This window comes from Symphalangus syndactylus, chromosome 1 (genome assembly GCF_028878055.3).
Source record: "Symphalangus syndactylus isolate Jambi chromosome 1, NHGRI_mSymSyn1-v2.1_pri, whole genome shotgun sequence".
NCBI classification, from domain to species: Eukaryota; Metazoa; Chordata; class Mammalia; order Primates; family Hylobatidae; genus Symphalangus; species Symphalangus syndactylus.
The window spans coordinates 80,423,351-80,437,556 of NC_072423.2; the positions used below are offsets into that span (position 1 = coordinate 80,423,351).

Here is a 14,206-nt window from a genome sequence, read left to right on the forward strand (position 1 = left end):
TTCACACAAGGGAATAAAATTAACGGAAGCAATGTGTGATCAGGGAATTCAAAGGGAAGAAACAAAAACTTTCTAATCAGTTCAGATAAGGACCCTGCTTCCCCACCGTTAAAAAAGGAAAACCCACATTCGAAAGGTCAAACACATCCCCAAGCTTGTGAGCTGTGACCCTTAGAGACGGGGTCAGGCCCTGGTGATGAGGGTAGGGGCATCTGAGCAGTCACAGCAGGAGCTCTGGAAGCTCCTCCTGTCCCCTGGCAGTGAGGTAATGCTACACTCCAAGCTTCATTTCTCACAAGTGAGGAAACTCCCTAGATTCACCTTAAGGTTTTAACCCAAACGTTGCTGAAGAACACCCACCGGAAAGCACAGTGGACCAAGGGAATAACCAACTCGCCACTTAATTATTGGAAACCAAATTTATTTGAACCCATCCTAATTAACCCATTAACTTACAAATCCAACACCCAAAAAGAGTCAAAATATTTTTCAAAAAAGAACAAATTGAAGTCACATAAATCCAGCCACAATGTATACAATCCATTTGGGGACTCAAACCGATTCTCAAACGCAGGAACACCGCAGGCAGAGCAAGGATGCTTCCCCGACGACCGCACAAAGGGGACACGCGGGGCTGAGGGCGCAGCGATGCCCAGAGTCGGCCGAGGTCGCCGCGCAGGGACGGGACGGGATGGGACGCTGTGGCCCGGCTGCCCTGCCAGCCCCGGATGAGAGGCCCAAGGGCCAAGCTGCGCCCCCAGTGCACTCGCGTCGCAGAATCCCGGGCTGACCGCGAGGAGGCCTCGGTCCGCGGCCACAGCCGGTTCCAACCAGACCCTTCACCTCGGTATACCCGGCCACACACTACTTCCCAGCTTCGAGGGTGTCCCAGTGTCCTCCCTACGGATCTCTCAGTACCTGCAGGTCACAGTGCGACAAAGGATGCCCAGAGCCACCTAGGGCCCTCCGGAGCAGATGAAAAGACCGCGCCAGAGTCGGAAGCCGTGGCGACCTCCCCACTGCGCAGGCGGAGCGTGGCAAGGCAACTCTTCAGCGGAGCTCCTGATTGGACAGTTTGCACGTCCCCGCCCCCTCGTCCCTGAATGACAGTGGAGCCGGAGGGGGCGTGGTTGAGCTGGCCTGACTTCAGCCCAGGCTGGTCCCTGACAGGACAGTTGCATTTCGCAGAATTTGTTCGTCGCCCTCGTCCATTTTTAAATGTCCTCTTCTTAGTATTAGGTACTAAGTTCACATTGTGAAATCAATTTTCAGACTTGTTTTCATCTTGCAAAACTGAAACCCTACCTCATAGAACAGTTCCCCGTTCGCCACTCACCTCAGGCCCTGGCAACCCCCATTCTTTCTGACCCCTTGAATTTAACCGTGGTAACCTCATGTTAGTGGAATCATACAATATTTGTCCTTTTCTAACTGGCTTATTTCACTTACCATAATGTCCTCGAGCTTCACCATGTTGTAGCATGTCTGAGATTTTAATTTCTTTTAAAGCTGAATAATATTCCATTGCATGAAGATGCCACGTTTTGTTCATCCATTTATTTCGTGGACACCTAGATTGCGTCCACCTTTGGCTATTGTAAGTAGTGCTCCTGTGAACATAGCTGAGCAAAAAACTTTCAGTTGCTGCTTTTCATTTGGAGGGGTATACTCAGAAGTGGACTTGCTGGATCACATGGTTACTTTTTGTCTATCTACATGGTCTACACGGTTTCTATTTGTCTATCTATCTATCTATCCATCTATCTATCTATCTATCTATCATTTATTTATTTGTTAGGAGCAGCCATACTCTTTTCCCTAGTGGCGGCAGCATTTTACATTCTTACCAACAGCACACAAGATTCCCAACTGGTGTTTTCACTTTTTTGAAGCACAAAAGTTGTTAATTTTGATGAAGTCCAAATTATGTTTTTATTTTGCTGATTTTCCTTTTAATGCCATATGTGAGAATTCTTTGCCAAATCCAAAATAAGGAGTATTTTCCACTGTATTTTCTTCTAAGAGTATTATAGTTTTGCCCCCTATATTCAAGCCTTTGAGCCATATTGGTAAATTATAATATGGAGTGCAGTTCAACTTAAGTATTTTGTATGTGGCTATTCAGTTGTCACAGCACCAATTTATGAAAAGAATATTTCCCTATTCTTGGCACCATTTTTGAAAATCAATTGTATGTGTATGGGTTTATTTCTGGAATTTTAATTGTACTTAATGGATCTCTATGTCTAAATTGCCTAATGTATTTGACATTGAGTAACATAAATTGTATCTCAGAAAACCATGGAGTTCTTTCCAGTTTGGGGAAGGACAATGTCATCTGCACAGTGCAGCCCATCATGGGTTTTTCTTATGAGCAGGGTGCTATCTATCCAAATCCAGAGTGATTTTCCAGTTGACCCGTGGGCAAGAAATATGGATTTTTAGAAGGCCATAACCAAGTTACAATGGAGACAAACTGCAGAGGGCCTGATTTTGAGTACCTTCCCAGTTTAGTGGGAAGGGAGATTGTGATATTGGCTCACAGCTCCTAAAACCCTTGTAATTTCCTAGGTGACAAGAGCAATAGGATTATCTTTTGTTAAAATATCTGGACTCTTGTCCCCAGTTCTTGAAATAGCTCCAGTGGAGCTCCAGAGTGATAAAGGTGAAAGATGCATCTTTTATCATAATCAGCCCCTTTCAACCACATGAGTTTATATTAATGAAGTGATTTTTGAAAATCCCTGGAAAACCACAGGATGAGAGGCTGTTGCCAGAGGAACCAACAATGTGATTAGAGGGTTAAAACTTTTGGCCTCACTCCACCTTCAGAGAGGGGAGAGAGAACTGAAGGTTAAGTTGATCACCCATGGGCAATGATGTAATCAAACATGCCTGCATGAAAACCTCCAGAAAAACCCAAAAGGATAAGGTTTGGAGAGCTTCTGGGTTTATACACAGAAACACATCCATGTGTCAGGAGGGTGGCTCAACCCAACTCCATGAGGTTAGAAGCTCCTGTGTTGAGGACCCTCCCAAACCTCTTCTTGTGTTTCTCTTCATGTGGTTATTCATTTGTATTCTTTAAAATATCCTTTGTAATAAATAGATAAATGTAAGTTTGAGAAGGATATGTCAACAGGTTATGGTACAAAGAATAACTTTAAGTCAAATATTAATGTGAAAAATAAATAAGGACAAAATTGTGCACTCCAATGCACATTAATGTGCAAATGTAGACAATATATATTCCAGGAGTATACATTTTATGAACATTTACCCCATAGAGATAGAGATTCTAAACTGTAAAATATCATAGAAGAAACAGAAACATTTCTGAGTCCCTCACACACAAAAGCACCAAGTCAGTATAGTCTGGAGGAAAATTCTACAGATAGACTAATTAATAAACCAATGATGTTTAAACTATTCAAGAGTTATAAAGCAGTCAATCTTCCCAATGGATTTTAGAAAAGGTATATGGGGTGATAAGAGACTGTTAGATGGATTGAGCCAAAAAAAATTGCAGACAAGTGGAATATATGAATATAAAAGAAAATTTGTTAAATATTAGAAACCATTGTGTCAACACGTTAAAATATTATGTCATTACCAGCACCCTTTATGCTAGGAATGCAAGTGAGATTCAGCGTTAAGAAATTCACTAATATAATTAACTGCATTAACAGAATTAATAAGAATGTCATGTGTTTATCTTCATAGATGCATAAAGACATTGCCAGAATTCTACAGAAAACTGTATTTTTAAAAATTCAGTCAATATCAAATTGCTATAAAATATTTATAAAAAGCATGCAAATAGATTTGTACAAATGAAAATTATGGCAGGACAAGTTTGGGAAAGAAGATTCAGTAGTAACTAGGGATCAACAATTCTTTTAAAATTTATAAATTGGGCCAGGTACAGTGGCTCATGCTTGTAATCCCAGCACTTTGGGAAGCCGAGGCAGGTGAATCATTTGAGGCCAGGAGTTCGAGACCAGCCTGGCCAACATGGTGAAACCCTGTCTCTACCAAAAGTACAAAAATTAGCCTGGAGACTGAGGTAGGAAAATCACTTGAACTCGGGAGGCAGAGTTGGATCCCTCACCTCAGTCTGCTAGAAGTGCATAAGACAGAGCCTTACTGACCAGCACACACACCGGCTGGCCATCAGTGGGCTTTGCCAAGCAGCCCCAACGTTTCCACAGCAAGCTCCAGCTACGGCCTGCCTGTGCCAGCTCACCCCAGCCAACTGCTCCTGCCTCCAGTCCTGTGCGCATTCTGATATACAAATTGCTTGCACTTGTCAGGTCAGAGCTCTTTCCATTCTGAAATATACGAAGTTTCCAAAGGAAAGTCAGCCTTAGAAGCCAAAACCTGACCAGAAGTTGGTGCTGAGACCTTTAAGACTTCGCTGGCATGTGAGGGCCTCACTGTTTCTACTAAGGCTGTCCCTGCCTTCGTATGGCTTTTGAGTCCTGTAAGCTGTCAGGCCAGGAGAGCTCTTGATCTGCAAGTGGCAAGGTAGCACTAAATCTTCCCTCGTTACTGAAACACCAGGCTTTTGGTCTAGGTCCCGCTGCTCACTACACAGAAAGCCAATGACTGAGACGACGACTGTTGCCAAGGAAGAAGGCTTTCATTGGGTGCTGCAGCCAAGCAAATGGAAGCTCAGCCTCAAATCCATCTCCCTGACCAGTTAGAACTAGGGGCTTATACAGCAGGAAGAAATGTAACAATGTGTAAGAAAACAGGAACTAGGGAAGGGGAATAAGCAGTCCAGGTCCAGCATCTCATGGCTGGACATGGTGATCTGATGAGTTTCAATTTTTTGATACTTTTTTGAGAGGCCTGAAGGTGATTTCCTCAGGAAAGAACTCAGATAAGACAAATACAAGTTTCAAGCTTTAAGACCAGAAGGGTCAGCTTCTATGTTTATATAAATTAAACAAACAAACAAAACAAAACTGCCTACAGCACAATTGGGTTGGTTTCTCCCTGGCACCAGATAAAATCTACTGAAAGACAGTAGAGTGGCACATGCTTACAGGGCATTGGTGCCAAGCCCAGCAGATGAGAATGCAACTTCTCCCAAGATACGGGATTGGGATTGGGAACTGCAGTGAATGTCCCCACAATTTTTTCCAGCCAAAAAACAAAATAAGAACTCAAACACTGAGGACCTGCAGAGGAAAGCAATTTTTTAAGTCCTTTGAAAAAGGAGAGCTGCAAGTTTTGAACCCAAGTGTCAGACCTGCCAAGCATTGAGAAACCCTCTCTTGGGCTTCCGATGGAGACGCAAATTGTGACAGGACATTTATTGTCATCAGAATCACTAGGCTTGTGGCTTGCTGTGCCAAGAAGTCGGACTTAACGCCGGGGCCCATCAGATGCACTCTGACCCATGGCACACATGGCAGAAGGCACACACCTAGTGTGGGTTCTCATCAAGAACAAGTGGAAGGCCTTTCTGGATTCACTGTCAGCTCTGAATGGGCCCTGTGTTGGCTGACTGATTTACAGTGTTACCCCCTAGAGAAGTCCAGGCATGCATTTTATTATAGGAAAACTTTCTAATTGTACTTGGCCATTTTATTCCTTCCTCCCATTTCTACCCAGAAGATCCGAGTTGTTGCCACAGAGGACATTGTTTATGTGGTCTCCTCAGTCCACATAACTTGCTTTCATGTGGCACTGGTGTTCTATTTGCCTCGTTCCCAGGGAGTACTGCCTTGCTGCCTCTGGGCCAAACTCTGAGGCCTTTGGGTGGTGTGAAGGAGTCTGTGAGTTTATTGGAATGCGTGGATTTGTTCAATGGGTCCCCAAACCTTGTTTGCTCTCAGAGCTCATGGTCCAGCTGGTGTGGAGGGAAAGGCAGATTCCAAGCTGGACTCTAATTTTATGGGAATACTGGGGTTGGTTATGAAACAGGACTTGCATCACAGGCAAGTGAGACAGCAAATAGATTATTCAAGAGCATGGGTTATTACAGGAAGGTGAGACTTGCTGTCCAACTAAATAAGCAGAACCTGGAACCAGTGGGACAGAGACAAAGGTCTTTACTCGTTTGTTTTATAGAGCCTGCCTCTTCTATCTCAGAAACTCTGTGTTTGGGAAGCTTTGAGTCCAGTGAGTACCAGGGTCTGCAGTGTGAATATTAGGCTCCCCTGGTGATTCGGGTTCCCTCTGCAGAAGTGTTCTGACTTGCCACTGACCATGGGAGGCATGTCAGCTTCATCCCTGGGCCAGAGCTCTTATAGTCAGGGGCTGAGGGTGAAACAAAATCCAGTCCGACAGACAGTGAGTAGGGAGACGGGACCCTTGTTCTTTCTTTGCGAGCTCCATCAGGTGGGACTTCCTGAATGGAGGGAGAAGGATGAAAGAGGACCCTAAGAGTTCCTCTCTCACCTCAGGGACTGTTGATGTGATCACCACAGGCTGAAGACATGAAGTGGGATGGGTGGGTGTGCCTTTAAATCTCATGTGCCTGGGAGCCATGCATTGACCAAGGAATGAAGGGAACCACAAACCATACAGGGTGGCCTGGTGATTCTAGAAAGAGAAGTTGTGACAGCTTCACTGTTTCTGCCAAGGCTGTCCCCGTCTTCTTATAGCTGTTCAGTACTGTGAACTGTCAGACCAGGAGAGCTCTTCATCTGCAAGTGGCAATGTGGCACTGAATCTCCCCTTGTTACTGGAACACCAGGGGTTTGGGTCTAGGTCCCACTGCTCACCACACAGAAAGCCAATGACTGAGATGATGAGTGCATTAAATTGGACCTAGATAGTTGAACGGCAGTGGAGAAGACACTGGGATACTGTAATCAGTCCTCCCAGAAGAAGACTTCAGCACCCCAGCCCTGTTCTGCTTGGTCCAGTGTATCCCAGGGATACTTGGGAGATAGGAAGAAAATAGGAGTAAAAAAATAATTTGGGGCTGAAAGGAGTGTCAGAGGCAAGTTGATCCTTGTTTTGTTGTCACAGAAACCTTGGGACTAGAAGGACTTAGGCCTAAAACCGAGAAACACAGCTGAAACTCAGAAACTTGCTTCTTCTATGACTTGGCCTGTAAGGAAGGGAGAAGCTGTCTGTACTTTGGGACTACATTGTTTAAGAAAAAAAAAATCACTCCCTGGCTAATCTAGATTGCTTATAAATTGTGAGTATGTTTGTCATTTCCCTTACTAAGTCCAATCAGTCTGCTTCCACCTCTGGTCAGAACAACCAGCCCCCACATGATGCTGTATAAATTGAATTGCAAACCATATTCATGTTCAAATTGCACTAATCTGTATAAATAAAATGTGTACTTTGAAAAAAATTTAACCTGCTCTTGAAAAAGAAACAAGGCCAGAAGATTTTGGATACCTGAGAAGGGAAATCATCAGAATTCAGAGAAACAGAGTGGATCACTCTTAATATTAGTTGTTCACAGATGATGTGATTTTATAGGAGGGTCTTCAAAATGTTCATGGAAAATGCATATTATGAAAAAACCATGCATGGATTTCCAAAGTAGTTTTGTACCAAAACAAATTCATCCTAATGCATTATAACATGTCTGAACATGGTCCAGTTTGAAGCACTAAGAAGGATAAGACAGCAGTGTGAAAAGAGTGCTTATCAGAACATAAATTCCGCTAAAAATGAAGCAAAGAACAAACATCGAATGCATGGTGAAGCTTGGGTGGAAAACTAATGAGATCATTGATGCTTTATGAAAACCTTATAGGGAAAATGCTCCAAAAAAATCAGCAGTTTACAAGTGGAAAACTCATTCTAGGAAGGAACCAGACACTGCTGAAGGTGAAGCCTAGATTCACAGACCATCCACGTTGATTTGCGAGGAAAAAATTCTTGTTCATGTCCTAATTGGAGAGGGCTGACGACTAACAGCAGAAAAAATAGCCAACACCATAGAAATCTCAATTGGCTTACACAATTCTGACTGAAATTTTAAATTGAGCTATTTTCAACTCAACAGGCACCAAAATTGATGCACCCAGATCAGCTGACTTTCAATAAAAATTGTAAGCAAGTGCAGGCAGGATCCTGAAGCGTTTCTTCAAAAAATTGTAAGAGGGGATAAAATATAAGCTTCCTGGTATGGTTCTGAAGACAGCACAATCAAAGCAATGGCTACCAAGAAGTAGAGTGATCTAGTAAAAGCAAAAGTGAAGTAGTCCAGAGCAAAGGTCATGGCAACAGTTTTTTGGAGATGGTCAAGGCATTTTGCTTGTTGACTTTCCGGAGGGCCAAAGAATAATACCTGCTTATCTTGAGAGTTTTTTGAAAAAGTCTGTCAAAGCTTTAGCAGAAAAACAACTGGGAAATTATTTACCAGGGAGTCCTTCTCATTCATGACAATGCTCCTCCTTATTTCTCTCATGGAACAAGAGTAATTTTATGAGTGTCAGTGAGAATTCATTAGGCATCTTTAAGTCCTAATTTTTTTTTTTTTTTTGAGATGGAATCTCGCTCTGTCGCCCAGGCTGGAGTGCAGTGATGCGATTTCGGCTCACTGCAAGCTCCACCTGCCAGGTTCACGCCATTCTCCTGCCTCAGCCTCCTGAGTAGCTGGGACTACAGGTGCCCACCACCACGCTCGGCTATTTTCTTTTTTTGTATTTTTAGTACAGACGGTGTTTCACCACGTTAGTCAGGATGGTCTCAATCTCCTGACCTCGTGATCAGCCCGCCTCGGCCTCCCAAAGTGCTGGGATTACAGGTGTGAGCCACCACACCCGGCCTTCTTTTTCTTTTCCAATCTTAAAAAATATTTAAAGGTACTAATTGTGTCTTCACCTAATATTGTAGAAAATATTGCATTAACATGATTAAATTTCTAGGACCTTCAGTTATTTAGGGATGTATTAAATGGCTAGTATCATTGCCAATAAAAGTGTCTTGAACTTGATGGATCATATGTTGAGAAATAAAGTTTACATTTTTAATTTTTATCTTTTAGTTCCATTTCCTACAAACTTCTTGAAGTCTCCTTATACGTAGAAAACCCCAAAGATTCAACCAAAAAAACCCTATAAATAATCAACGAGTTTAGCTAAGTAGAACAATACAGAGTAAAAATCTGTTTCATTTCTATACATTTACAATAAGAAAACTAAAAAACAAATTAAAAACATGATTCCATTTACAACCTCATAAAAAATACAAAGTACTTAGGAAATAAGTTAACCAAGGAGGTAAACTTGCACAATGAAAATTACAAAACTTTGATAAAAGAAATTGAAAAAGACCTAAAATAAAATAATAGAAACAAATCCCATGTTCACAGATCAGAAGACTTACTATTTTTAAGATGGCAATACCACCCAAAGTGATTCAGTGCAAACCCTATTCACATCCCAATAATCTTTTTTTGCAGAAATAGAGAAACCCATCCTAATATTCATATGGAATCTCAAGGAACCCTGAGTAGACAAAGCAGTCTTGAAAAAGAACCAAGATGGAACACTCAGACTTCCTGATTTCAAAACTTAATGCAAAGTTATGATAATCACAATAGTGTGGTACTGCCTAAGATATATAGACCAATGGAATAGAATAAAGAACCCAGACATCTATGGTCAATTGACTTTTTTTTTTTGAGATGCAGTCTCGCTTTGTCGCCCAGGCTGGAGTGCAGTGGCATGATCTCACTGCAAGCTCCGCCTGCCAGATTCACACCATTCTCCTGCCTCAACCTTCTGAGTAGCTAGGACTACAGGCGCCCGCCACCACGCCTGGCTAACTTTTTTTTTGTATTTTTAGTAGACATGGGGTTTCACCATGTTAGCCAGGGTGGTCTCGATCTCCTGACCTCATGATCCATCCGTCTCAGCCTCCCAAAGTGCTGGGAAAACAGGTGTGAGCCACTGCACCCAGCCAGTCAATTGATTTTTGATAAGGGTTTCAAGATCATCCAACGGGAAAAGTATAGTCTCTTCAACAAATGGTGTTGAGAAAATGTAATATTCACAATATGCAAAATAATAAACATGGATCTTTACCTAATACCATGTACTAAAATTAACTCAAAATGGATCAAAGACCTAAATTTAACACCTACAACTATAAAACTCTTAGAAGAAAACAAAGTGCAACAGCTTTACAACATTAGGTTTGGCAGTAATTTTTACATGACACCTGAAACACAGTAACAAAAGAAAAAATAGGCAAAGAAGACTTCATGAATATTTTAAAAAGTGTATCAAAAGAAACTATCCAGAGAGTAAAAAGGCCAACTCAAACGATGGAAGAAAATATTTGCAAATCATATATCTTTTTTGGATTGATTTCCAGAACATGCTCACAAACCTAAAACTCAACCACAATAAAACATCCCAATTAAAAAATAAGCAAGAACTTGCATAGACTTTTTTTTCACATAAGATATAAAAATAGCCAAAAACCACAGGAAAAGATGGTCAACATCATTAATCATTAAGGGAATGCAAATCAAAACCACAAGATACTTCCTCGCAACCATTAGTATTTCTACCATCAAAAAAGGAAAGAAAGAACATACCAAGTGTTGGCAAAGATGTAGAGAAAATGGAACCCCTGTGCTCTGCTGGTGGGAATATCAAATGGTACAGCTGCTGTGGGAAATAGTCTCGTGTTTCCTTGAAACATTAAAAATGCATATGCTACAATATGGATGAATGTTGAGGACATCATGCTAAGTGGAATGAGCCACAAAAAGACAAATACTACATGGTTCCACTTCTGTGAGATACTTAGGGTAGTCAAAATTATAGAGACAGAAAGTAGAATAGTGGTTGTTAGGGGCTGGGGGGAAGAGAGAATGGAGTTGTTATTGTGTAAGGGATGCTTCTTACAGGGCAAAATGACCTGTTGAGACGGATGGTGGTGATGATTGCACAACATTATGAATGCACTTAATACCACTGAACTGTACACTTAAAATAGATGAGGGTAAATTTTATGTTATGTACATTTTACCACAATAGAAATGCCAATTTTATACTGTTCTTTGAGAAAAACAATCTGTTTAAAGAAAAACAGGCTGTCACTCCTGAAAGACTGTGGGTACCTGTTGCGGGAAGTCAGGGACCCTGAACAGAGGGAATGGCTGGAGCTGCAGCAGAGGAATATAAACTGTGAAGATTTCATTTTAATATGGATATTTATCTGTTCCCAAATAATACTTTTATAATTTCTTATGCCTATCTTTAATCTCTTAATCCTGTTATCTTCTTAAACTGAGGGTGTACGTCACCTCAGGACCACTGTGATAATTGTGTTAACTGTACAAACTGATTGTAAAACATGTGTGTTTGAACAATACGAAAGCAGTGAACCTTGAAAAAGAACAGAATAACAGTGATTTTTAGGGAACAAGGGAAGACAACCATAAGGTCTGACTGCCTGTGGGGTTGGGCAAAAAGAGCCATATTTTTTTTCTTGCCGAGAGCCTATAAACAGACATGCAAGTAGGAGAGACATCGCTAAATTCTTTTCCTAGCAAGGAATATTAATATTAATACCCTGGGAAAGGAATGCATTCCTGGTGGGAGGTCTATAAATGGCCGCTCTGGGAATGTCTGTCTTATGCAGTTGAGATAAGGACTGAGATATGCCCTGGTCTCCTGCAGTACCCTCAGGCTTGCTAGGGTGGGGAAAAAGTCCACCCTGGTAAATTTGTGAGACCAGTTCCCTGCTCTCAAACCCTGTTTTCTGTTGTTTAAGATGTTTATCAAGACAATATGGGCACCGCTGAACATAGATCCTTATCAGTAGTTCTGCTTTTGCCCTTTGCCTTGTGATCTTTGTTGGACCCTTATTAGTAGTTCTGCTTTTTGCCCTTTGAAGCATGTGATCTTTGTACCTACTCCCTGTGCTTATACCCCCTCCCATTTTCAAACCCTCAATAAAAACTTGCTGGTTTTGAGGCTCGGGTGGGCATCACAGTCCTACTGATATGTGATGTCACCCCCAGTGGCCCAGCTGTAAAATTCCTCTCTTTATATTGTCTCTCTTTATTTCTCAGCTGGCCAACACTTATGGAAAATAGAAAGAACCTATGTTGAAATATTGGGGGCAGGTTCCCCTGATAGGTAGCTGGGCAGGAAAATCTTTAGAATTTAGAGTCAGGGAGTGGACTACTCCCAACACTAGAATTTTGTTGCCAAGGGGCTTTTGTCACCCAAAACAGATAGCTACCTAAGGGAATGAATGAGATGGAAGATGTCACAGACATGCTGAGAGTCCTATACTCTCCCTACCAACAGCATCCAACAACCTTATCAATATATGAGCCATAACTGTAACACTGAAGTGTTGCTCTTGAACTTTTCATCAATATCAGTCCTATGCTATGCAGCATCTGTTCTGATTTCTATTAACATACATCAGTTTGGCAACTTGCTCAGCTTCCTAACTATGAAATGAATCACAATGCACACTTTGCTGTCTACCTCCTTTTCTCAAAATAAGGTTGTCAGAAATTTGATTAATGTAGTTGCTACCTTAGCATCTAGGCCTTATGTAAGTTGTTTGTAGCTTGGTTGTAATCTGCTCTCTTTGGCTTGATTAAACCTTTCTTGCCACGGTGTTGCTTGTGATACAGCATGCTTTTCCCTCATCCCACTGACTCCAGACCCCACATATCCCATAGCTGCTGACCATGATAAAACTCAACAGTCAGCCCCACAGTGATATAAATAAGTTCCCCTGTTTGCACATGTTTTCCTTAAACTAGCCAGTCTACAACCCTGAGGGAAACTGAGTATATTTTTGTGTACTTGTGGCCACTTACATATTTTCTTTGAAGAACTGCCTATTCAGGTAATTTTCCCATGTTTTAATTAGGTAGCTGGACTCATTCCTAGACTGCTTTTCCTCTTTTATGCTCCACTGTCTTGGAACTCTCATGCATTTATTCAATTATTCCAATTTTTTGTTAACTGTGTAGTAACGATGTCTAAGAATCACGTCCAGATTTCATCTGTGAAGTGTAAACTCTACTTGAATGTGTTATGGGCACCTAAAATAGTACATATCTCAGTGTGAAGCCATTAACTCCCAACCCACCAGTAAATGTTCCTTCTTCTCCAGACTCCAAAATACTCATGGCCTAACATAAAATAATAACAGTATTTAATTATTTTACATATTCCATCCAATATATAAAAGTTGATCTTGCACCTGGTGAGGCTTTGGTTGGATGAGGGAGCCAGAAGAAGAAAGAAAGCCCAGATTCAATGGGATTGAGTCTGTGGCCACTCAAGAGCAAAGGATCTGGGAGGGAACCTTTGGAGTCACCTGCCTGGCATCTGAGCAAGAGGCCTCCCTGGGCCATCTCCACGCTCTGGTTGCAGGGATCCCTTTGCACCTGCACTCACCCCAATCCAGCACTGACCCTCGCTGGCAGTGTGGAGCACCTGCCCCTCACCAGGGGAGATAAAGTATTTCTGTCAACCACATCTTGCTCATTTCCTGCATAGAGCTTTGCTGCCAGGTCAGGAGGCGTCACACCCCTGCCTGTCCATCGTCACTGTTTCTTCTGCTATATGTGACCTTCTGCTCCCCAGATCAGGCACAGATCTGTGTCTGCACAGACCATCAACTCAGGATCATATGGGATGACAGCTCAAGGGCTTGAGACTGACATCATTAACATCACTGCAGCACTCCATCCCCACTGTCCAGCCAAGCCCTGAGATGTGAACACGAGGGGCCCACCAGGCTTCTAACCCTCCAACAACTCTCTCCTGCTCAGGACAGACCAACCCCACATAACTCTTCCCTACACACACATAAAAGGAGGGATTGTGTGGCTGCCCAGATGGAGTCAAACTGGTGGCTTCATGTAGCTTTTCATGCCCTGGGCCACCCTGAGCTACCTTCTGGTCCTTCTGCCCAAAATTCCTGATGTGTCACGGCTGAGGGCTGAGCAAATATCTGCGGTCAGAAAAGACTCTCACTCTGAGTTTTTCCAAGTCCAGGACCTCAGGCACTAGAGATGGAGCAGGAGAACATCCGGCTCTCTTGTCTGCAGCAAAATGAGCAGGAGAAAAGGGCCATCTCTGGAATGTGGGTGTCTGGTTGCCAGGTTTCCAGGTTCCATTGAGGCCTGTCATCAAGGAAGTGAGTTTATTTTTTGAGATCCGCTTTTCTGGGCTACCTCCTCGGACAAAACCTCCCCAAAGTCTCTTCTGAGCTGCCAATGGGTCATCCT

General features: G+C 42.4%; 1 protein-coding gene across 4 annotated transcripts in view; it reads right to left on the reverse strand.

Annotated features, from left to right (window-relative positions):
• The window catches only part of LOC129460975 (putative zinc finger protein 826), a 74,281-nt gene extending 60,275 nt beyond the window's left edge, over positions 1-14,006 (reverse strand). For 3 of the 4 annotated variants that reach the window (XR_010121434.1, XM_063641785.1, XM_063641779.1), the window contains exons 1-2: positions 13,953-14,006; positions 1,450-1,622 (exon numbers count right to left, since the gene is read on the reverse strand). The gene's annotated coding sequence lies outside the window, so the exon portion shown is untranslated. Of the gene's footprint in view, positions 1-918; positions 1,012-1,449; positions 1,623-13,952 lie in introns of those variants that run through there. The other variant, XR_008650343.2, reaches the window with a different exon arrangement.
• Between the last annotated feature and the right edge of the window lie 200 nt (positions 14,007-14,206).